This window comes from Carlito syrichta, unplaced genomic scaffold (assembly GCF_000164805.1).
Source record: "Carlito syrichta isolate Samal-C Ts95f unplaced genomic scaffold, Tarsius_syrichta-2.0.1 Scaffold314127, whole genome shotgun sequence".
Taxonomy (NCBI): Eukaryota; Metazoa; Chordata; class Mammalia; order Primates; family Tarsiidae; genus Carlito; species Carlito syrichta.
In genome coordinates this window covers 59731-83015 of record NW_007258223.1, presented here as the reverse complement: position 1 = coordinate 83015, position 23285 = coordinate 59731, and the positions used below count along the sequence as shown (strand labels likewise).

The following is a 23285-nucleotide window of genomic DNA, read 5'->3' as shown; positions in this document are numbered from 1 at the left end:
GTATTCAGTGACGAGGCTTTAGCATCTTGCAAAATGGCCATGGTGGGAGTATTTATAGTAAGGAAATGGGAAAATGCTTCAAGTCAGACTCAGGAGCCCTCTCCTCTCTACCCTGCAACCCCCTCCCCAAGCTGGTTGTTAAACATTTACCGACACATCACTGGGAGGAGTAAGCAACATGGATTTGTCACAAGCATAGCAGGCAATCCGAATAAAAGCGGTTGTTGGGCCACAGTTTAAGAAAATGCTGACAAAGGTTTAGAAAAAGCCAGACATTGGTGAAGTCGTATTCTGGTCCTTTTGCCAGTGGCTTTAAAATCTTCCTTGGCAACAAGAAAGTGCCAAATATCAATGAAAATCTTGACTATCATGAAAAACATCAGGGTTTGAGATCTGGCCCCATGATTCCTGTGTGACATTAGGCGTATGACAACCTCCATGAAGCCTCAATTACTTCATCTTTAAAATGGGCTTTTAAGGCTCACTTTGCAGATTCACAGTAAAAAGGTAAAGTAAAATAATATTAGAAAGAATGCAGCATTGAACCTAGCTCCAAACAATTGTTCAATAATTGATACAATAGGTGTTTGATAATAACTGTGATGATGATGAAGTTGTTGTGACCAGAGGCATCTGGGATAAATCATTGGAAATCATGGAGACAGTTGATGGATCCTCAATAGGCTTTGTAATTTGAAACTAAGAAGTTTTCGGAAGAAAGCAACAACCTTAATATCTAGTCCATTTAAACAATTATATTCAAACAATAACAGCAGGGTATATCCCTGTACAGTGATCATATTACTTATCCTCATGATGCCTCTATGTAGTTGGTGATAAAATTATGCCCATTTTATAGACGAGGAAACAGAAGCTCAGAAGAGGCCCATATAGCTAGTAAATATGAGAGTGGGTCCTGGAACTAAAGTCTTGGACGTGTAAGCCAGTGCCTACCCCCTGGTGTCATGCAACCTTCTTGGGAATAAAACTTGATGTCCATAAGGGATTATTGAAGCTGAAAACAAAAAGAGACCCATGAAGGGGAAATTAACGGTATACAACTTCCCAGTGGATTACTTATTTAAAGAACTCAATATTCCAGAGCCCCCTTGAACACTGAGGAAAAGTGCTCCATTCATCTTTCTTGAATGGTATCCTCATCTAAGAAAGAAGTCTTAGTTATACAAAAAACTGACTTGATCGGTTCTACTATTTCTATTTCTCATGTGCCATGGCTTTAATGAAAGGGGGAAAGTCAGCAATCTTGGCAGACAATGTGGTATAAAAGAAACAGAACTAATATAGCATCCTGGCATTCAGATTTGAATTGTGGCTCTCAGATTTGACGAAGAGCTATGTGACCTTGAGTAACACTTAACAGTTTTCAGGGCCTTATATATGGTGATAATAATACTTAAATTTTAAGGCCGGACACAATGGCTCATGCCTGTAACTCCAGTACTCTGGGACACTGAGGCAGGAGGACTGCTTGAGGCCAGGAGTTTGAGACCAACCTGGGCAGCATAGCAAGGCCTCATCTCTACAAATAATAACAACAACAATAATAATAATGATAATAAAGTATCTGGGCATAGTGGTGTGCACCTGTGAGTTCATTTGAGCTAGGGAGTTCAAGGTTGCAGTGAACTATGACTGTGCCTACTGCACTTTAGTCTGGGTGATAGAACAAGAACATGACTCAAAAAATAAAAATTTAAAAAAAACACCTTACATTTTAGGCCATTGTAAGGATTCCACAAAATGTAGAGGATTTTTTTTTTTTGAGTTGGAGTCTCACTCTGTTACCCAGACTAGAGTGCAGTGGCACACTCCCAGCCACCACAGCCTCAACCTGCTGGGCTCCGGCGATCCTTCCACCTCAGCCTTCCAAGTAGCTGGAACTACAGGCGTGCGCTACCACACCAGGCTAATTTTTTGATTTATTGTAGAGATGAGGTCTTGCCAAGTTGCCCAGGCGGGTCTCGAACTCACAGGCTCAGGCAATCCACTCCCTTCTGTCTCCCAAAGTGCGGGATTACAGGCTGAGCCACCGAGCCCAGCTATGTAGAGGATTTAAAGTGCTTAGTGCAATGTCCTTGTTATCAAAGATTCAGCTAATGTCACTTTCTTCTTTTAGTTTAGAATTTAATATTTAGATTCAACAAATATTCCTCAAGCACTAAGTATGTGCAAGTTATACTTGTAGATGCCGGTGATGCTTAGTGGGTAAAAATCCCTCCTCTTAAGGACTTAAGTTGTAGTTGGGGAGAGGGAAGACTAGTCATAGTATAATAAATAAGAACACTGCAGAGTATGCTAGAAGGGGAAGCCCTATGAGACAAAACAGCGGACAGGATTAAAGGATCTTGGGGTGTTGGGCTGGGTTTGAAATTTCCAATGGATGATTTTTAAGAAGGTGACATTTGAATCAAAATTTGACAAAGGAGATTGAACTGTGGGGAGCTCTCAGACAATAATGGTCCGGTCACAGAGACAATGAGTGCAAAGGTACTGGGGTGGGAAAGTGACAAGCAAGGGCTGATACAGAGTGTTCAAAGGAAAGAGAATAGGAGACAACGTCAGAGCCACAATGAGGCAGTAGGAACAGGGCACACAGGTCTTTGTAGGCCGCTGTAGGAACTATGCCTTAAAAAACAAAAAAAAACCTTTTTAAACTTTTGGAGTAATTTTAGATGTACAGAAGAGTTGCAAAGATAGTACAGAAAGCTCTCACATCCCCTCCACCCAGCTCTCCTGACACTAATATCTTACCTAACCATATGTATTGATCAAAATGAGGAAGTGAACGCTGGTGGGTGACGTTAACTTAACTACAAGATTTTGTACAAATTTCCCCAGCTTTCCCATTAATGTCCATTTTCTATTCAATTAAGAATATCAAGCTGCATGTTATAGGATTTTGGCTTTTACTCTGACAGAAAGGGGGGAGTCACTGGGGGGCTTTTCACAAAGGGAAGAGATGAAATGACATGTTTCAGCAAGATTTCTAGATGTTTTCTTTCTCTACTCAAAAGTGAGTTGAGTGCAGGTGGGTGCAAAGATGACTTGAATTGTAATTTAATAGGTTTCTACTAAGACCCCATTTACACTACCCTCTAGAATAGCAAATGTCCTTCTTCTGAATTGTACCAAAAGAAATGGCCAAAAACAATTATCAGGTATTTTGTAAATACACAGTGCTATGCAAATGCTAAATAATCAACCTAATATTCATTTTCTTAGTGTTCTACTTGGCTTTTATTACTGTAAATGCTAATTGTCCCAATGCCTCGGATTGATGCTGTTCATTTCTCCCTAATAACCAAGTGTTTTAACTTCTATTTTCTTAATTGTCTGAACTAATAAACTTGCTTGGTTAGAATATGGGGGTAGTGTGGCCAAAATTACAGGTTTGATGTCATGCCTTTTGCTTTGTACAAGAAAAGAAAGCAAGATAAAGAGTGCTCAGCACCCACAATTTTTTTTTTCCTCCAAGTTGGAGATAGTCAAGTTACAGGCATTGGTGCCTTTTTTTGTTAAGTAGAGGTTAAGGTTAAAGGTGACTGAATTACTAATCTGAATTCGTTGAAGTTCCAAGTCAGCTGTTCATCTTTAGAACTGCAATGCAGTGAAACTGAAATCTAAAGAGGCTGAATCTGTTTACTCCAACTACAGGATTAAGAGACTGAGATTTACCATTGATTGTATTTGTTTGGCTCTTATTCTCAACCACATGCTGTGCAACCTTAAGTGTGTCAGCTAACTTCTCTGTGCTTTGGTTGCTCTCCTTTTACGTAAGAAGAGTACATAAAACCTAGGATTGCTGTAAGGATAAAAAGATGCATGGAGAACATCTAGTACAGTATTTGGAAGGCTGTAGTTGATAATTAACTGTTGCTGGGATGGCTACAGATTTCTGTGAGTTTCGCTTGCAGTTGTTCCTGCTTCTCCCAACTGTCTCCTAGACTAGACCATGTGAAATTGAAACTATCTGTCAATTTTCCCATCTACCCAACTAAACTCCAGGCTCTGAGAAAACAGATCTGGGTCTCCTTCTATTCTTTTTTTTTTTTTTTTTAAATCAGGGTCTCACTCTGTCACCCAGGCTGTAGTGGCATGATTATGGCTCACTACAGCCTCCAACTCCTGGGGTCAAGTAATCCTCCCACCGCAGCCTCCCGAGTAGCTGCGATTATAGGCGTGTGCCACCACACCCAGCAAATTTTTCTTTAATTTTAAAATGTGGGGTACAATTTAGGATTAGGTATATAAGTGGTCATTGTACAGGTAAAGTTTGGGCCTCCCTTTGGTCTCCACATTGCCTGGTTTAAAAATATTTTTTTGTAGAGAGGAGGTCTCACTATATTGCTCAGACTGCTTGAGTCTATTCCTAGACTCAAGTGATTGATTCTCCCACCTCAACATTCCCACAAAGTGCTGAGATTACAGGCATGAGCCACCATGCCTGGACTCTTCTATTCTTTAATCTCAATGAACAGAGCTTGGCATACACTAGTGGTTTTTGAGCAAGCTGAGCTCTTCAAAAGACCACCAGGCTGACAGCCTACACACAGCTGAGGCTGGACATTACTTTCTACTAGAAATCTTGTCTCTTCTTAGATCCAGAACCAGTCTCCTTGGCTCATGAATTCATCCAGATGGGGTTGTGATTGCCCAAATATGTGGACTTAGCCAGTCAACTTCATGCTAGTAAGACCTCCCTTACAGCTGGGGGTTATGACAGAGCTTCATCTTGGTGGTAACACTAAGCGGTACCTTCTGAAACAATTGGTGCTTCCTTACCTGCACTGGCCACTTGGAAATTGTCATTTGAATTGCAAATTTTGCTATATGTTTCCCCTTTCTCTTGTGAGCATACAGCAATATTCAGTAGCACCTCATAATCCTGTATGTCTGACACTAATTTTTTTTTTGTTTTTGAGTTGGAGTCTCACTCTGTTGCCCAGCCTGGAGTGCAGTGGCCGCTTCCGGCCACCGCAGCCTCGACCTGCTGGGCTCCGGCGATCCTTTGGCCTCAGCCTTCCAAGTAGCCGAATTACAGGCGCGCACTACCACGCCCGGCTGATTTTTTGATTTATTGTAGAGATGAGGTCTCGCCTGCCCAGGCGGATCTCGAACCTGCGGGCTCAGGCCATCCACTCACCTCAGCCTCCCGAATGGGCGGGATTACAGGCTGAGCCACTGAGCCTGGCTGAGACTAATTTTTAATTGTCATGGAAGATTCTAGGCTATCTATACTGCTCTTATAAAATTGTAGACACTGGACATTTTAAGAAAAAAAGAAGGAAAAAATGAGGTAAGGAAGGAAAAAAGAATGAAGAAATGAAGAAGGATAGGAAGGGAGCAAAGGAGGAGGGAGGATAAAAGGAAGAAGGAAGGAGAGAAGGGTGGGAGGAAGAGAGGGAGGATAAAGAGAAGGAAGGAGAGAGGGGAGGGATGGAGAGGGGAGGAACGGAAAGAGGGAGGAGGGAGGGAAGGAAGGAGCACACACCTTGTTGCTCCTGGAATATCTTATTTGCTTACTGAGAGGAAGCAGGGGAGATGTTTGAGAGTGGCAAGTCGGTCATGCAAAATATGCAAAACACGGGACAGGGCCTTGAAAATGCTTGAGACATAAACCTCGCAGGGTCGTGCACTATGGATTTCTTCTCTCTGCTGCTGCGGTGCATGTTAAGAATCGAGCTGAGGTTCAGTTCAGATTTTGCCATAAAAAGCATCATTATCAATTAACATTGATCCAGTGGTCACTTGGGCCATTCCATCAGGTTCAACTTTGCAGCTTCTCTGAAGACACCCTGGTGCTCAGGAGAATGTTTCCAGAAAAGTCTTCTGAAGTGGCGCCACCTTCCCATGCTGCAAGCCTTTATCTCGAGATGTCACATGGGCATCCTGTTTTTGTTTTTATTTTAAAATCTCCTCTAACTGTAAAAGGCAGGCATGGATTCTATGGATTATATAAGAAGCCATGGCCACTGATCAAAGTTCTTACAGACACCTGGGAACAAGTAGTAAAATTCCACTATAGGGGGAAAAAGGTATAGACTCAGAAAAGAGAAGACAGTCTAGAAACAAAATATAAGGATCAAAGCAGGATAATTGTAAGTACATAGTCTCTACTGTGCAGGTATGGAAACAAAAAAAGAAGAGGTGAAGAGAATGGGATAAAATGGCTGACACATGAGTGGAGCATAAACCTCATGGGATTATAAGGAAGGGTGAAACCCCTGCCCTGAAAAGCAGACAAGACGGAGGAGTGGAGGATGTGGACACAGGACTTTTGCCCATGCTGTTTGCTCTGCTAGAATATTCTTCCTATAGTTTGTCATATGACTGATGGGTTCTTCTTTATCTTCATGCATGACAGAAATGGCATTTCTTTACAGAAACTTTCCTGACCACATCATCCAATAGCATTTGGAAAAAACATTTTAAGACCTTGTCAATTTCTTTGGCATAAATATCTCACGTCAGGGCCTATTTTAAAGTCTGTGATTCTGCTGAACACAGACTTGAGTAGAAATGATCACAGTTGGCTCATGCCAGCCTGTTGAAACAGTTTCCCAAACCCCACTGACCTAGCCATAGTAACTCCTCCCCATTCCTCCAGGCACAGCATTCTGTTACCTCACCTTTTTTCACTTCTTTGTAACACTCCTCAGATTCTGAATCTAAGAGTTGATTTGCTTACTTATTGACTGTTTCCCTCAAACTATGTACACCCAGTAGCACAGAGCTCTTGCCTGGCTCAATCACTACTGTCTCCAAGTACCTAGTGGCTGCCACCCAACAGGTGCTTGCTACATACCCCTTATTTGGGTCTCTTGTCCCTTGCCCTGTGGCTTGGAAACCTGCTCCAGGCAGTGAGCTGGGGCCCCTGTAGGGTTCATCTTACTACATCCCTTCTCTCGGTGCTTCTTGTGGTCCAATGTCTGAAAACATTGTTGCTTAAATGGTGGCATGTTTTTTAGTCATTCAAGGCAGCGATGCAAACCAGTCCCTGTTACCCCATCATGAAGAAAAGCAGAAGTACCGTCAGTGGTTTTTGTTTGGAAGGAAATCCCATAAGTATTTCTGAGCCGGGGTGAAGAAGAATAGTCCTTGTGGTTTCTGAGAATTTAAAAATTCAAGACAGTGTCTGGAAACTCACTGTCAGTGCCCTCCAGTAAGTCCAGAGGCATGGCACATATTCTAGAAATTTCTAAGACTTCCTACTTCTATGAGGTTGGAATTAAAAATGGGAATCCTTTTTGAGCACTGTTTGTTAATATGAAAAGCATCATTTAATTAGGACTAATATAAGATGCCCTGTAGAGTGATAATTTAATAATTCGGCCGTTTTATTTATACAGTGCCCCCAGGCTGCTCATTAAAAATGGAAGAGACATTCACAGGACAACAGGGCTCTGCTGTTACAAACATCCCACGTGCTCTCAGATCATAAAGTCCCCCCTCTGGGCATCGTCAGAGAGCTCTCTCTAGCCTGGGAGCAGATATGTGCATTGCCAAATTAACCTTCATGGGCGGTGGAATCCAGAAGTCACTTCTTTTCTCTGGCACTTAAGGGTATTTCCCAGCCCTGCCAAAAATAGACTCTGGAGGAGTCCACTCAATAGAAGGATAGACCCACCAGGCGCAGTGGCTCATGCCTGTAATCCCAGCACTTTGCGAGGCTGAAACAGGAGGATCACTTGAGGCTAAGACTTCAAGACCAACCTGGGCCATACAGTGAGACCCCCGTCTCTACAGAAAAGAATAATATTTGTCAGGCGTGGTGGCATGTGCCTGTCATCCCACTACTCAGGAGGCTGAGGTGGGAAGCTCTCTTGAACCCAGGAGTTCGAGGCTGCAGTGAGCTATGATCATGCCACTGCACTCCAGCCTGGGCAACGGAGCAAGACAGTCTCTAAAAAGAAAAGAGGTTGGGCTCGGTGGCTCAGCCCGTAATCCCAGCACTTTGGGAGGCTGAGGCGAGTGGATTGCCTGAACTCGCAGGTTCGAGACCAGCCCAGGCAACTTAGTGAGACCTCGTCTCTACAATAAATGAAAATTTAGCCGGGTGTGGTAGCATGCGCCTGTAGTTCCGGCTACTTAAAGGCTGAGGTGGAAGGATCGCTGGAGTCCAGTAGGTCGATGCTGTAGTGACCGTGAGTGTGCCACTGCCCTCCAGCCTGGGCAACAGAGTGAAACTCCAACTCAAACAAAAAAAAAAAAAGAAAAGAAAAGAAAAGAAAAAGAGAAGTGTTCTCTTCCTGCTTCAGAACTCTCTGGTGGCTTCCCCTTGCTCTAAGAGTTCAATCTAACTCTTGGCTAGCGAGGCCCCACCTCTGGAACTCCATTTCCAGCCCATCTTTGCTTTTTCACATTCTTACAGCAGTCTGCAGCTGCAAGTATTCTTTCACATTAGAGACAGGGACCAGTCAACGTACAGGTACCGGGTGCTTGTTTCATATTGCAAACACTACCAGGGTGTTTCCAAACTTGGCACATGTGGACTCCTCCCCCTGGAGCTCCCTCCTTCTGCCATTTGTCAGACTGGATCCTTTTCCTCCTTCCTCATCAGTTTAAATGTCACCTCTTAAGAAAATCCTCCCTGTCCACCCTACCTTATACAACACCCCGCTTGTCTGTTTCTCTCCAGTCAATACCCAGGCTAGCAATTACTCTGATGCATTGGTTTGGGCCCCTGAGATGTAAGCTTTGGGATGGTCCCTTTTCCTTGGTTCTGTTCAGTATACTTCCAGAACCCAGAGAGGTTAGTTCTTAATAGTGAACTCTTAATTCATAATTAAGTCGGTTCCTGTATAGCAGTGTGGCGTGAATATGCCATCATGCCCAGGATTTCCTTTTTGTTTTCTGCCAGTCTATAGCTAGGGTGATGACTCAATACAGAAGTAAACATGGTAGTGTCAGGTACAGAGGGAATTACAGAGCAAAGTCATGTCCCATGCTTGTGATTTACCAGGCAGTGTGAAATATGGATGAATGGAAGCAGAAACTGGATGGAGGGGAGAAACTTTGATGCCTTGTTGGTCTGAGCCCCCGCTGCCTCCTGCTCATCATCCCTGCAATTGCATTTCCCCTTTGCATTGGTCTACACCACTACACTATGATGAATTCCTTGAGGGATGGAGTATGTTTCATTCACCTCTATATTCCCAGCACTATTCACAATAGCAAAGCCATGGAATCAACTTCAGTGTCCATCCATGGATGACTGGATAAAGAAAACATGGTGCAAATACACCACAAAATACTATGTAGCCATAAAAAATGAAATAATGTCCCCTGAAGCAATATGGATGAAGCTGGGGAGCTGAATGACACCATTATCCTAACTGAATTAACAGAAACAGAAAAGCAAATACTGTAAGTTCTCACTTGTAATTGGGAGCTGAATGAGTAACAAAGATGAAAGCAATAGATGCTGGGGACTCCATAAAGGAGGAAGGAAGAAAGAGTGGCAAGGGTTGAAAAACTACCTCTGGTACCACGTTCACTGTTTGAGTGATGGGGTCAGTAGAAGCCCAAACGCCAGCATCTCACAATATGTGCATATAACAAACATGCACACGTACCCCCTGAATCTAAATAAGACAAATGAAAAGAAAACAAAACAAAATATTAAAAGAAGATGATCTGCAACCAATTTAAATATCAATTAAAACCTAAGAGAGGAGAAGAGAGAATGAAGAACACCTTGATTTGCCTCAGAATACTTCACATGTAAATAGCCACCAACAGTGAATGAAATCAGTTGTTCAAAATGAACATGTCCAGCTTATTTCCAGTGTACAGAATGGGCTATCCAAACAGTCAGGGCACCACACATGAGCAACACTGAGATGGGCTTAGTAAAGTCTGTCCTTAACACCATGACCAGAGGAGCAAAGCCCACGGGTAGTGGCTGGTGGTGTCGTCCATTCTGTTTTGTCTTCTACCAGAATAGATTACTCTTCTGCTTCAAAATACACACAAACTCCACGTTCATTAATCACAGTAACAGGATTCAACTTCATACCAGTCCATCTAAGAACAGTGGCAAAGAACTATGAAACCTGTTTCCACCTGCACACACACAAAAATGAAACAAGCAATGTGCCTGAATCACAAACTTGAAAACACAAACAAAATAATTTAAAAGTCTAATTTCTGAAAACACATGCCTTCTAATAGTACAGCTATTTGTCATGCCTGCCTCAATTCTGATTCGAACACTGCCAGCGGTATGATAAATTCACTGCTAATATGTAAAAAGGATTTTTTGCTTTGTTTGTGTCTTCAATAAAGTATGTTGGTCTTTTAAGTATCCCTAGTTTGCAAAAGGAATTAAATGCTCAATCGGGTCAGATTTGCTCATCATTCTCTTTTTCCCCTTTCTCTTCTCCTTTCTTCTTCTTCTCATTTTTGGCATGTAACAGAAGGCAAGGTGCTCACTTAATAAATTACGTTTTCAGAAACAGTGGTGCCAAGTGACACAATTATGCACTTGTTGAGTTAGTGGCCACTTATAAACAGACTTTGTAAGTCATCACACTTCATACTGAAAGGTGCTAATGCATCATTATGATCTAGCAGGTTGCCTGCTGGATTTTACAGCATTGCACACTACATTAACCTTTGGTACCACCAATATTTATGACCTTATAAGAAAGTATTTATCAAGCTGAAAGCCAATATGCAGCACCCGGGTGTTAGCCAGTGCTGTTTAGAAACCATTATCACTCCTTTCTCCAGGCATTTTAAATCACTCTGAGATAATGCTTGGTGCTGGCATGAGTGTGGGAGATGGGGTTTTCCTGTGCAGTCTTGGTGGGGGTTTAAATTGGTATGATCTTTCTAGAGGGTGATTTTTTAGTTTTATCTGACTATCAAAAACCTTTAAAAATGTGCATTTTTACTCTTTGACCCAGCAGTTCTACTTCTGGGAATTTATCCTACAGAAACAATCATGAAAGTATGCAGAGACTTGCAGGAAGAAATTCATCATAGTGGTGTTTGTCACAGTGAAAAATGAGAAACAACGTAAGTGTCCAACTACAAGGGATTGGCTAAATAAACTATGTCCTATCTTGATGATGCCAGACCAAAAAAACACAAAGAGGCTATGAAGAAAAAATAAGTCAAAATATATGTAATAATTTGGAAAGATATGTATGACAGTTTAAGAGCAAATCACAAAACGATATGGCAGGTACCATCTTTGAATTTTTATTTATATCTTAATTTTTTGTAAAACATTGCAAAACTTCTCAAAGGCTAAATAACCAGGTAATCAGTGAGTTGATCAAATACTTATTATTATTTACTTATTTGGATGTTCTATCTTTCCTATAATGAATATGAGTTCTTTGCATAATTTAAACAAGTTGTAAGGTATTGGGTTGTGTTTGTCTCTGGATCTGCAATGCTTAGCATGGGATCAGTAAGTGACTTTATTATTTTTAAAAATAAGCTCAGAGTCACAGGACAATGGTAAAAATTTCTTCTATTTTTGTGACACGTCCTAATTTCTAAAGCATGCTCATAACTGATTTTGCACGTGAGTCTCGAAACAGTCCTGTCAGGTAAACAGGGCCAACGTTCCTGTTTCTGCTCTACAGATGTAGAGGCTGAGACTCAGAGGATATGTGTGACTTGATGAGAGTCACACAGTGTCAGAATGGCAGAGCCGAGAACTAACACCATGCATTCTAGCTCCTAAGTCCATGTTCATTGCCCTCCACTGTTGGCCTCTGTCTGGAAAGAATAGCCAGAAAGAATAGGGCCACTCTAGGTAAATCAAGTCACTGTGTAGATCACCTTTCCATTTGGAGTGTGTGGCTTAATTATAAATGTACTGGGTCAGAGGCAGACATGAATGAAGATGGAGCTGGGGTTCAGTAAAAGAGGCAGCAGTAGCACCCTCCCTAAGCCCCAGGAAACAGACAGTCCTGTCCGGGGCCCATTAACATGGCTTGCAGCTTGTGAAGGCTGCAGGGATAGAGGCGGGGCTGCTGGTGCTGGGGTTTTGATGTCTCCCAGAATTATTGACTAATATGCGTCTGTTGGACAGGGAGATGAGATCAAAGTCTCCTGAAGTGCAGAAAGGCGGAGGCCTGGCAGCTACAAGGGGGCAAGGGGACTGCAGACAACTCTACCTCCTCCACCCCCCACTGCCTGCAACCTGCCTTTCGCTGGTGGACTTCACGTCTCAAAGGGAAACCGCTGTTTCAGGAAAGGAAGGGCTGGGGCTCTCACCTGTCAATCTCTGCAAAAACAACCTTTAACTGTGTTCTCCCAGTCCACGGAACTACTCAAGTTCACCTTGGCTCTCAGCAAGGCAGAAGGGCCCTAGGAAAAAGAAAATTCCTGCCTCGAATGATAAGCATGGTAGCTTTTATTCTGCATGCTTGCTCTTAGTCAAGCACTTGTTTGATGCAATTTCACTATATTGCTCTGCTTAATCCTCACAACAGTGCCATTCAGTCATTCATTTGATCCACACATTGTATCTGAGCACATACTTGAGTAAAGCATCAGTGGATTTAGGGATGATAAACAAAATACAAGATGGTGCTAACACTCCAGTATGGCTGGTGGACCAGGAATGGCAAGTAAACTAAATAAAGAAAAATATTACAAGTTTCAATAAGTGTTCTAAACAAACAAATACAAGAAACAAATATCTCGTGTGTTATTAGTTTCCCAGGACTGTCATAACATATACTACACACTGGATGGCTACAACAACAGAAATGCATTCTTTCAAGTTCTGGGGGCCAGAAGTTCAAGATCAAGGTGTTGGCTGAACCATGCTCCCTCCGAAGGCTCTAGGGGAGAACCTTTCCTTGCCTCTTTCTAGATTCTGGTAGCTCCTGGCAACTCCTGGCATTCCTTGGCTTGTAGCTGTTATTCCCTCTCTGCTCTGTGGTCACAAGACTTCCTTCCCTCTATGCATCTTCCAATGGTTTTCTTAGGAGGACAACACTCATTGCATTTAGGGCCCACCCTAATCTAGTATAACCTCATTTAATTTAATCATATCTGCAATTACTCTGCTTTCAAATAATGCCTCATTTTAAGATTTCAGGTTGATATAAATTTGAGGGGACACTGTTCAATTCAGTACATCAAATTGAGTCCACTTTACAAACCAGGTGACACAACCAAGTATTCAGACACCTGTTGGCCTGACTCCAACATCCACTTCCCTTCAGTTATAATTTCTCTAAAACCATAATTGTCACGTAATACTTGCCTCCAAATGACAGAGGTGAGAATATAGCAGCTGAAAGTCCAGCCTTAGGAGTAAGCTTTGGGTTCAAGTCAGGCTTTCCTGGCCTTATTCTTCTACTCCATAGGATGAGGGTATTATCTCTTGCTTTATGAAGTCATTGAGAAGATAAATAGAAGTAAGTGCTTTTGAATACATAGCAAGTGTCCAGCAAATAACAGGTACTGATATATTATGGTTGTTAAAAAAATCCTCAAGAAACAGTTCTTAATTTTAATGTGCATAAGACAGCATTTAAGTAGTGGTTGTGCTACTATGGACACACACACCATTTAACTTCTCCGAGATTCCATTGTCTCTTCTGAAAATGGGAAGGATAGTGTTATCCAGGAGTTCTTGAGATTAGGAAGTACACAGCACAGTGCCCGAAACCTAACCAGTCTTCAGTAGTGACAACTGCTGGCATCTCCATGATCATTATCAGGCCTGTAAAAATGTCTTGTATTTTACATCAGATCCCAAATGTCTCCTGGAGTTTGACACTCTTCAGTTTCTGTGAGCTGTGAGACTATCATGGAATAGTGGTTCTCAAACTCTTGTGTGAAGTGATGTGTCAGACCAGCTTTGTAAGACTAACCTGAAGAATTTGTTAAAACCATATTCCCACTGGCCATGCCCTAGGTTTAGATTCAGTAGCTCAGGAGTTGTGCCACTTAAACATCAACACTGGGTGATTCCAAGGCATAACTGCATGCAGGAACAGTAGGAGAAGGGTGATGGATTAGCACTATGCTTGGTCCACCTGACCCCTTTCCCTCTACCGAGGAAGGGCGAGTATCTGTATGATTGCTTAGAACCTGTAACATTCACTGAGACTCAACCTATAGCAGGCAGGGTCACTGACTCTCAAATGTCAGTACCTGTGATCGTAAAGTCACTTGCATTCACTGCTGCTTGTGTGTGTGTGTGTGTGTGTGTGTGTGCATGTATGTATGATGGTTGTGTTTAGGAAGACAAAAATTATAGGAAGGGCCTAGCTAGATCCTCTCTCTCTCTCTCATCTCTGTTTCTCTCTCTCTCATATTTGTCTCTTTGTCTCTTATTTGTCTCTCTCATCTCTGTGTCTTTCTCTATCTTTCTCATCTGTTTCTCTCCCTTCTGTCTAGCTCTCTCTCTCATCTGTCTCTCTCTCATATCTCTGTCTCTTTCTTTCTTCTTTGTCTCTCTCGTCTCTGTCTCTCTTACTGTCTTTCATATTTCTCTCTCCCTCTCACTCTCTCTAATCTCTCTCATTTCTGTCTCTCTCATTCTCTCTCTCTCACTGTCTTTCTCTCTCTTTCTTCCCCTTCCCTTTACGATTTCCTTTATTTCTGTCTCTGTTTAATTATGTCCCTTTTCCCTTGTTATTTCTTCTGCACTTGCAACTTTTGAGTAAGTCAAGCTGGAATTTGACCTGCAGACCCAAGAGAGAAAGTGGAAAGTCAGGGGAAAGTTATGTGTTTGGCCTATGCCTTTGGACCTAAGTTACATGCTCCAAATCTGTGTCATAGGTCTCTGTATCAGAGGATATTTGCTGCTTGCCTAGATATTTAAAGTGAGTATCTGTTCTCCCCCTTGGCCAGTCTTATCTATGTCTCTCTCTTTCTCTGGGCTGAGTAGCCCATAGGGTTGAGGCAGGTAACAGAGTAAGTTCAGAATGTTCTGGGCTCTAGTCTTTGTTACATTTAATATCACTAAATTCTCATCTGCCACTCCTGACAGGAAACTGCTACTCTAAATAGCTCAGAGACATCCTCGAGAAAGCTGCCAATGCCTGCCCTCCTTCTCAGCTCAGGTCTTCAGGGAAGGAAAACCTTAGATATCAGCCAACCCAGCTCTGTAACCTCCAGCAGCAGCACTGCCCCACAGGGATCTCACTTGGTTGGAAAATTGGGTATCTGCTGACCCACAATATCTTTGTAGACACTTAATGTTATGAATGACCTGGAAGACCCCTTAAGCACCCCAAAGCCCTCCTATTAGTCCATCATTTGCTCATGACAATCAAAAAGTCATTCGCCAGATGAAGAAACTGAGACTCAGAGAAAGTAAGCCAGATGAAGAAACTGAGACTGAGAGAAAGTGACAAGCCCCAGGGGCACAGGGCTGTTTGAATGGGAAAAACTCTGTGTTCCCTCAATTCTAAGGAGCCAGCCCTTTAAGTAATCCCAAAAAGTGTTCCCTGGATCTTGATGTCAGAAACTGATTAAAGGAAAAGCCCCATACCTAGATGGATACAGTAGAATCTAAGATAGTCTAAATGGAATAAACAGGATATTCATAGGAAATTGGCATATGTCTTCTATTCCCTAAACAATAGTGAACCTTTCAGAAACAAACAAACAAAAAACTGAATACTGCATGCTCTCACTCATGAGTGGGCACTAGACATTGGGCACACATGGGCACAAAGATGGAAATAACAGAAACCAGGCATTGCTAAAGGTGGGAGAGAGGGGCCATGGGGTACATGCCCACTACTGAGAGCATGGGGAGAATTATCAGAAGTCCAAACCTCGCCTTCACACAATATATTTATATAACAAATCCTCACATGTACACCATGATTCTAATTTAAAAAAAATTATAGCTAAAATAAATGAATTCGTTGTTTATTTTTAAGGAAAAATATGGTGAACATTCAATTGTAAGTAAGATATAAGTCAAGGGAAAAAAAAGAAAAAACACCCAATGAAAAACAAACACTAATGGTATACATTGACACAGGATGATGTGGTAGCAGAAAGTAGGAACCTCATATCAGTGGGACTTTCTTCTGGAGCTAATTTGAAATGAAGAGAAAGGAGCCGCATGTGGGCCTGGGCCTTTACCTCAAATATGCAGCTAACAAAAGGTAAATGTTCCTTTATAGAACTGTCAGCGATAAACTCTTCTTTCTGAGGGAATGCACCTTGTGCAATTTTGCTGAATGGCTTATTTTCGAACCTCGGTGAGAGTTCTTTGTACTTGTCCTTAAATATGTATCCTGGGTAATTAGGGTGAATTATCTTTCTACTCAAGGTGTACACAGCAGTTGGGGGGTAAAAAGAAGCTTTTATGAACTGCTCGAGCCTTGGCTTTCCAGGCTGGGCGGGGGGGGAGGTGTGCTGCTTCTGAAAGGAAACACCTTAAGCCTTGGGCAAGGTGATGTCGAGCGTGTCTCTCATCTGACCCTCTGAGAGAGCAGAGAATAACTCATGGAATTAACTAGGGTCATCAAATGAAGGATCCCTTGCAAACACAGTAGAGGCTCTGCATAGAGGGATTTTCATGGTAAATGGCACTGGGTATGAATCCAGTCTTGGCTACATGAGGAAGGTCGGGTTTAGTGAAAGTTGTAAGGCTTCTCCAAGCCTCAGGTTTTTGTTTGTTTGTTTTTAATCTGCAAAATGGAAATATTCCTGCTAGCCCAGCATGGATACTGGGATGACTATATGAAATCCATTCTGTGAAGTATCTCCTGGGTAACTAATTACTGATCTGCCCTCTTCCTCTTTCAAGAAGAGACAGGCGTAAGGACTAACAGTGAGTCTGAAGAGGTCATGGTCACCATGAGCAGATTTATATACATCTTTTTTATCTATAATGGCAACCATAGAGAAAGCAGAGACAAAGCAATCAGTTATCATTGAATGTGTCCCATAAGCTTGGCACAAGGCTAAGAACTTTGTAATCATTGACGTGGGTTGTCCTCACAACTATCCTCTGTGATGAGTACTTTAATTACACCAATTTTATAGCTCATGACCAATAACAGAAAGCAGTTATGTGACCTGCCAAGTCTAATACATTAGGGGTCTAGATGTGAACTCTTACAATCTGTATGGGCACCCACTCTCTCAGCCATGCCATCCACCTCGGGTCATATTGCATCATTTTGTTTGTTTGTTTTTCAGTCAGTCTCACTCTGTTCCCCAGGGTATATGTAGAGGCACACTCATAGCCACCACAGCCTCAACCTGCTGAGCTCAGGTGATCCTTCCTCTTCAGCCTTCCATGTAGCTGGAAATATATGCACGTGCCACCATCCCAGCTACTTTTTTTGATTTATTGTAGAGACAAGGTCTTGCCATGTTGCCCAGGCTGGTCTCGAATCCCTGGTCTCAGGCAATCCTCTCGCTTCCACCTCTCAAAGTGCTGGGATTACAGGCATGATCCACACACAGGGGCATCATTTTAAAGCACTTAAGTTATTCAAAATACTACTATAGCTAGAGACCAAGGAATTCCTACTGAGGGCCATGGGGAGAACAAAGCAGTATGAAAGTTAAAGCAGCATGCCACACTTGAATAGGGTTATGAAAGGTGGCTCTAAATTATCAAAGCGAGCTTCTGGAAGGAAGGGATAGAGATTAGAAGCATCCCACCACCCCAGAGGCACATGCCTTTCTGATCACTGACCATAATAACAAATCAGCAAAGTAGCAATAATAATGATGGTAGTAGCTATCATTGATGGAGAGCCTTCTATGATGTAGGGCTTAGTGAGATTCCATAGCTTTCCCAAAGTCATGCAGTGTTGGGACTAGAACCCAAGAATGCTTCACTCCAAGGGGCTACCTTTTCTATAAAGGGGAAATAAACTAATGTGGGGAAGGGGTTTTCTTTTTTGTGTCTCTCTATCTGTACGCTATGCTTTTGCTGTTCTGGCTAAGAGTCCTCAACCAGCTTTCATCTTCCAATCCTCACCTGAAGCTCAATGGGGAAGATGGAACCAAGAAGCAAAGTGCTATCATGGCCACTAGGCAATAAGCTACTCTTCCTGGTCCCCTAAGGCCAGACACAGTCTCAGTGTTCTTATCCCTGCATCTTGACTCATCCTGATCATCAGTGACTGGTGGCACTGCCACTATGTGGATGACTACAAATCATCCATCTAAATGTGGTACTTTGAGTGATCCCATTTGGAAATACATTTTTTTCAATCACCATATGCCAGGCATGGTGGCTCACACCTGTAATCCCAGTAGTTTGGGAGGCAGAGGCGAGAGAATTGCCTGAGCCTAGGGATTTGAGACTAGCCAGGACAATTCGGTGAGACCTTATCTCTACAATTAAAAAAAAAAAAAAAGCCAGGCACAGTGATGCACACCTGTAGTTCCAGCTACTTGGAAGGCTGAGGAAGGATTGCCCGAGCCCAGCAGATAGAGGCTGCGGTAGCTGTGAGTGTGCCACTGCACTCCAGGCTGGGCAACAGACTGAGACTCTGACTAACAACAACAAAAAAAATCACCATAACAGGAGGGGACCTCCCCCCAAAATCCCAGAATTTATTTACAATAACTAATTGTGCATTCTTATATGTTTACACTTCAGTCAGCTTCAAAGTACTCTCCATTTGATGCAATACACCTATCAAGACTTTTTGCACTGCTCAAAACAGTTTCTGAACTCATCCATTTCGACGCCTTTTAGTGCTTCTGCTGTTTATTGTTTCACCTCGTCCACGTCGGCAAAATGTTTTCCTTTGAGGACTTTTTTTCATTAGGAAACAAACAAAAACCCACTTGGGGCAAGTTTGAGTGAACAGGGAGGGTGGGACATGGGGGTCATGCCATTTTACATGAAAAACTGCCGAACACTCAGCACAGTGTGGGCAGGTATGCTCGTAAATCACCCGTCATGAAATGGGCAGATACATTCATTGAGGGAATCTCCACCAAAACCAAAAAAATCGTTGACGTGAAGACGGCCTCTCACAATGCTAGCTGGTACACTGATACTGATGGATTCCTAGAACACTTACCTAGCGGGGGAAGCCAGTGCTACAAGGGTTCTACCTTCCAAAAGATAATTCCGGGGTTTTGGGGTCCCTTTCACAAATGGCGCATGTATTGAGGTCAGCAGATTTACTATATCATCTTTTGCGTCAGATCCACAGTTAAAAAGCAACAAAGACAGGATTTCACGTGGGCTTCTCAAAACACGCTCTTTATACTCTATTTTACTTCCCTACCTTCAAGAAAAGACTTCTAACTGGTTGGGGGGGAGACTCCTAATTGGTTAGGGGACAGGATGGGGAAGCTGCCCTGGAAATTCAGAGAGATGGGGCATGTGGCTTTGGGCATGCTCTTCTCTCTCTCTGGAATGCTGTTCCTGCTGTCTTTTCAGGTTGGACTTTCCCCCATTTATCAGAGCAGACTTCTCTGCCACCTTCTTCACTTAACTTACTCTTCCTTAATAATTCTCTTTCTCAACTCAGTGTATGTTTGCTTCAAAAGACAACATGATGGACTGAAGTTGTTCGTGCACTCTTTGCCATTTCTCCTGGTCATAGGAGATCCCGCTCCTTGACTCTGGGATGACCCTATGATTTATTTTAACCAATAGACTGGGGCTGAAGAGAAAATGCCAATGCTGAGCTTTATGAGGGGGCAGTCTCTACTTTGAGTCCTCGAGACACTCTCTCTTGGAATTCAGTCACCACATAAGTGTGTGTATGTGGTGAAGATGCCCATATAAGAAGTATGATTAACCAAAGACCACTATGCAGTGAGGGAGCCCAAGCTAGTTGAATGGAGAGAGAGGGGAGACCTAAGGACCATCACCAAGTTCCAGACATCCAAGGAAACCTTGGAACTTTCTTCCCAGTTCAGCCGCCAGCGGTAATGTTCCAAGCTTGTCTGTACAGCGAAACCTCCCCCAAATTCCTGCAGCACAGAACATTGGTGGTGGTTTTATTTTTTTTTATCGTGGTGGTTTTAAATCCCTACATTTGGGGTAGCTCATAGGCAGCAACGCATCACTGAAGCAAGCAAACGTTACGCTTTGTAATTATTTAGTTATGTTGTTTGTATTTATTTATTGAGTCAGGGTCTCATTTTGTTGTCTAAGCTGGAGTGCTGTGGCATGATCACAGCTCACTGTGGCCTCGACCTCTTGGGCTCAGGCAATTCTCTCACCTCAGCTCTCACCTCAGAGTAGCTGGGACTACAGGTATGCGCCACCTAACTAATTTTTTTGTAGAAATGATGTCCTACTATGTTACCTAGACTGGTCTCAAGCTCCAGGGCTCAAGTGTTTCTCCTGCCTCAGCCTCCCAAAGTGCTAGGATTTATAGGCGTGAGCCACCATGCCCGACTATTTAATTATTTCAGTCTGTCTCTCCTACCAGTACATAAAAATTCTAAGGGCAGAAACTATGCCCATTTTTGTCTATTCCTGAATTCTCAATGCCCATTATATAATAATAACTCAACAAATAATTTTGAATACATGATCTACCATTAAATAAAATAATAACAACACTGTAAGTAGTAATAGCAGTAACAGTAGGATAGGGATATTTACAGTAGTAAAAATAGTGGCAATCATAGAAATAGTAACATCATAGTAGCAGCTACTGTTACTGTGTTGGGATAATAGGACACATGGAGATCACATGCAATGGCTGAAGGGTAGAAGTCTTTAAACATGGATCTTACTGATGGGGGGAAGGACAAATGGAAGAAAATCATCCAAGTGAAGCCCAGGGAGGACGTAGCCTTCCTCAGCAACCCCTCACTCTCAGATCCTCTGACTTGTCCTTATTCTCCCCTGCTACGATGCATGCTCCTCCAAGGTAGCACTCATAGGTCCCCTTGACTCCCAATCCCAAGGTCTAACCCAGAGTTGATCTCTCTGTGGGTGCATCCATTGATTTCTCATTCTTGCTGGGCACAGACAATGTCTGACTCATCTGTTTTCCGGTAAGAATCTGGCACACAGTAGGTGTTGATAAATGTTTGCTGAAATAAATGTAATTGGGATCAATGCCCAAAAGGCAGATTCTCTCATTTCCATTGTTTAAAAATACCAAGAATTTCCCCTCATGCATTATGTATGATGGAAATTAATTTATCCAAAACTGTTTTCCAATGCACAGTTTTCAAAGGCTCTAGTCTGCATTCAACTGAAATCTATACTGAAGGTGTTTGGTTTGTCTCTGGTTTCTGTGTTAATCCCAAACACCGTTCCAGAGCGGGGCCCAAGAATAAGGGCCTGGGTGAAATCCTATTAGAAGCCAACATTTTCTGATCCCCACTTCTCTGGGCAAGGTCAGGATGGATGAATGTATCTCATAGAACCGGGTACATCTTTCTGTCGTGTCTTCATCACAAGCTTAGTGGCTTCTCCCTTCTTCTAGTTTACTGAAAGAAGGTGGCAGGAGAATAAGTATAAAGTTGTAGGTATTAGTGCAAGTTGTAGACACAGGCCTTACTAAGTGAGACTCACTAGTTTGTAACCTTGGGAAAGTCACCAAGTCATGCCAATTCTCCAAGCTTTAAAGTTCTCATTGTAAAGAGTGCATTGTCACATCCACACTCAATGCCCACTCTGAGGTGTAAACCACAAGGGACTATACTATTCCAAATTAGTCATTAAAGTTTAAATATTACATATTGCATAGCTTTGGCAGATTCTTTGGTCATTTGATGGTTGCTCCAACCCATTTTCCATACCACACTAGCAGTTGCCACCTCTAGTCTAACCCATAGCAACTGTTCTTTCTGTCACTTTCCAACCCCATTACTACATTCCTCCAGTCCATTTTCCACATAGCAGTGAGATCATTCCTAAACTCAAATCTAATAATGGCAATCTCTTGCTTAAAACCCTTCAATGGCTACCTGCTATACAAAGGACAATTATGAAATATCCCAATATGGCCTACAAGGCCCTGCATGAATGTTTCATGCCCACCTATCTACCCTCAATTTGGGCCATCTCCTCCCTGCCCTGCACCCAGCCACACTAACATTCTGTCATTTGAATATGCCAAGTTCCTTCTGCGACTGGCATTTTCAAGGCACATATAGCATGTAAGGGGAGCATCGGCTCTGGTTTTGGGACGGTGTCAGGAAAGAGTTTACAAAGGATTACAGATCTGATAGACCCCTCAGCAAAAGCAATTCCATCCACAGCTACAGAAAGGGCCTGCAAACCCAGCGGCCCTCAGCTGGCCCAGGGAAATGATGGGAAATTCAATTTCAGAAGGGCTGTTTGCAAAGTAATCCAATACATTACGGTGTGTGCATTATTATTGTATTATATTGAGTAATATCACATTTAAGGAGATTTCATAGCATCATAGCCATGCACAGGGGAATATAAAAGTGGTTAATAAAAGAGAGAAGTACAATTTCCCTTCAATGTTAGTTATGCTCCTATTATATTCAAAATAATCGTCAGAGGTCCACTTAGCCTGACTTGGGAAGTAACAGATCTGTAATTACCTCATGTCTACAGTGTCATTACCAAGGGCTCAGCCCATAGTGTCAAGACACTGTGAATCCTCAGTCAACCTGCAGGACTCACTATCCAAGCGGGAAAAGGAGAATCACATAGCTTCCTACAGCCACACACACATATCAGGGTGAGTCAGGATGTTTGCGCAGCCCAGGATGGAGCCTGTGCTAGAATTAAGAGTCCCATGAAACCTAGATCCTGTTCACTAGGATTTTCCTCTTCCATGGGTGAGAAGTCTCCTATCCTATGAATCCCTATTTTGAAAAGAAAATCTGTCATTCCCCACCCCCACCCCCACTACAAATACCACAATTTATCCCTCTACTGAGCCAGATATAAAAAAAAAATTATCTGAAGATTTGTGAGAAAAATGAAAGATGCTTTAATGGTTTTACCAAAAACTGACATTCGGTGGCTCTAAGCAAGATTTCAGAAGCTCTTCCTGGGATTAGTGATTCTGGCTATGGTTGGAGGGATCCTGGGGCTTATCACATGCAAGTGTGAGCTCCAGAGATGAGCCTCAATTGCCTAGTTTAGTTAAACGTTGGTTCTGTTGTCTGTGCCTCCCTGTTTGGAGAGTCGCCATGGTGTATTGAGAAGAGTAGAGCCTTTAGCATCAGCCAGAACTGGGTTTGAATTCCATATCAATCACTTCTTGGAGCCGTGATTGAAAGCAATTTACATAACCTTTCTTCATCTCTGTTATTCCTTTTTTTTTTTTAAATATGTGGGATACAATTCAGGGTTAGGTATACAAATGTTCATTATGTAGGTACCCTTGTTG

General features: G+C 42.5%; 1 protein-coding gene across 1 annotated transcript in view; it reads right to left on the bottom strand.

Moving 5' to 3' along the window:
- The window catches only part of RBFOX1 (RNA binding protein, fox-1 homolog 1), a 201241-nt gene that overhangs the window by 154821 nt on the left and 23135 nt on the right, over window positions 1-23285 (bottom strand). The gene's annotated exons all lie outside the window — the stretch shown is intronic.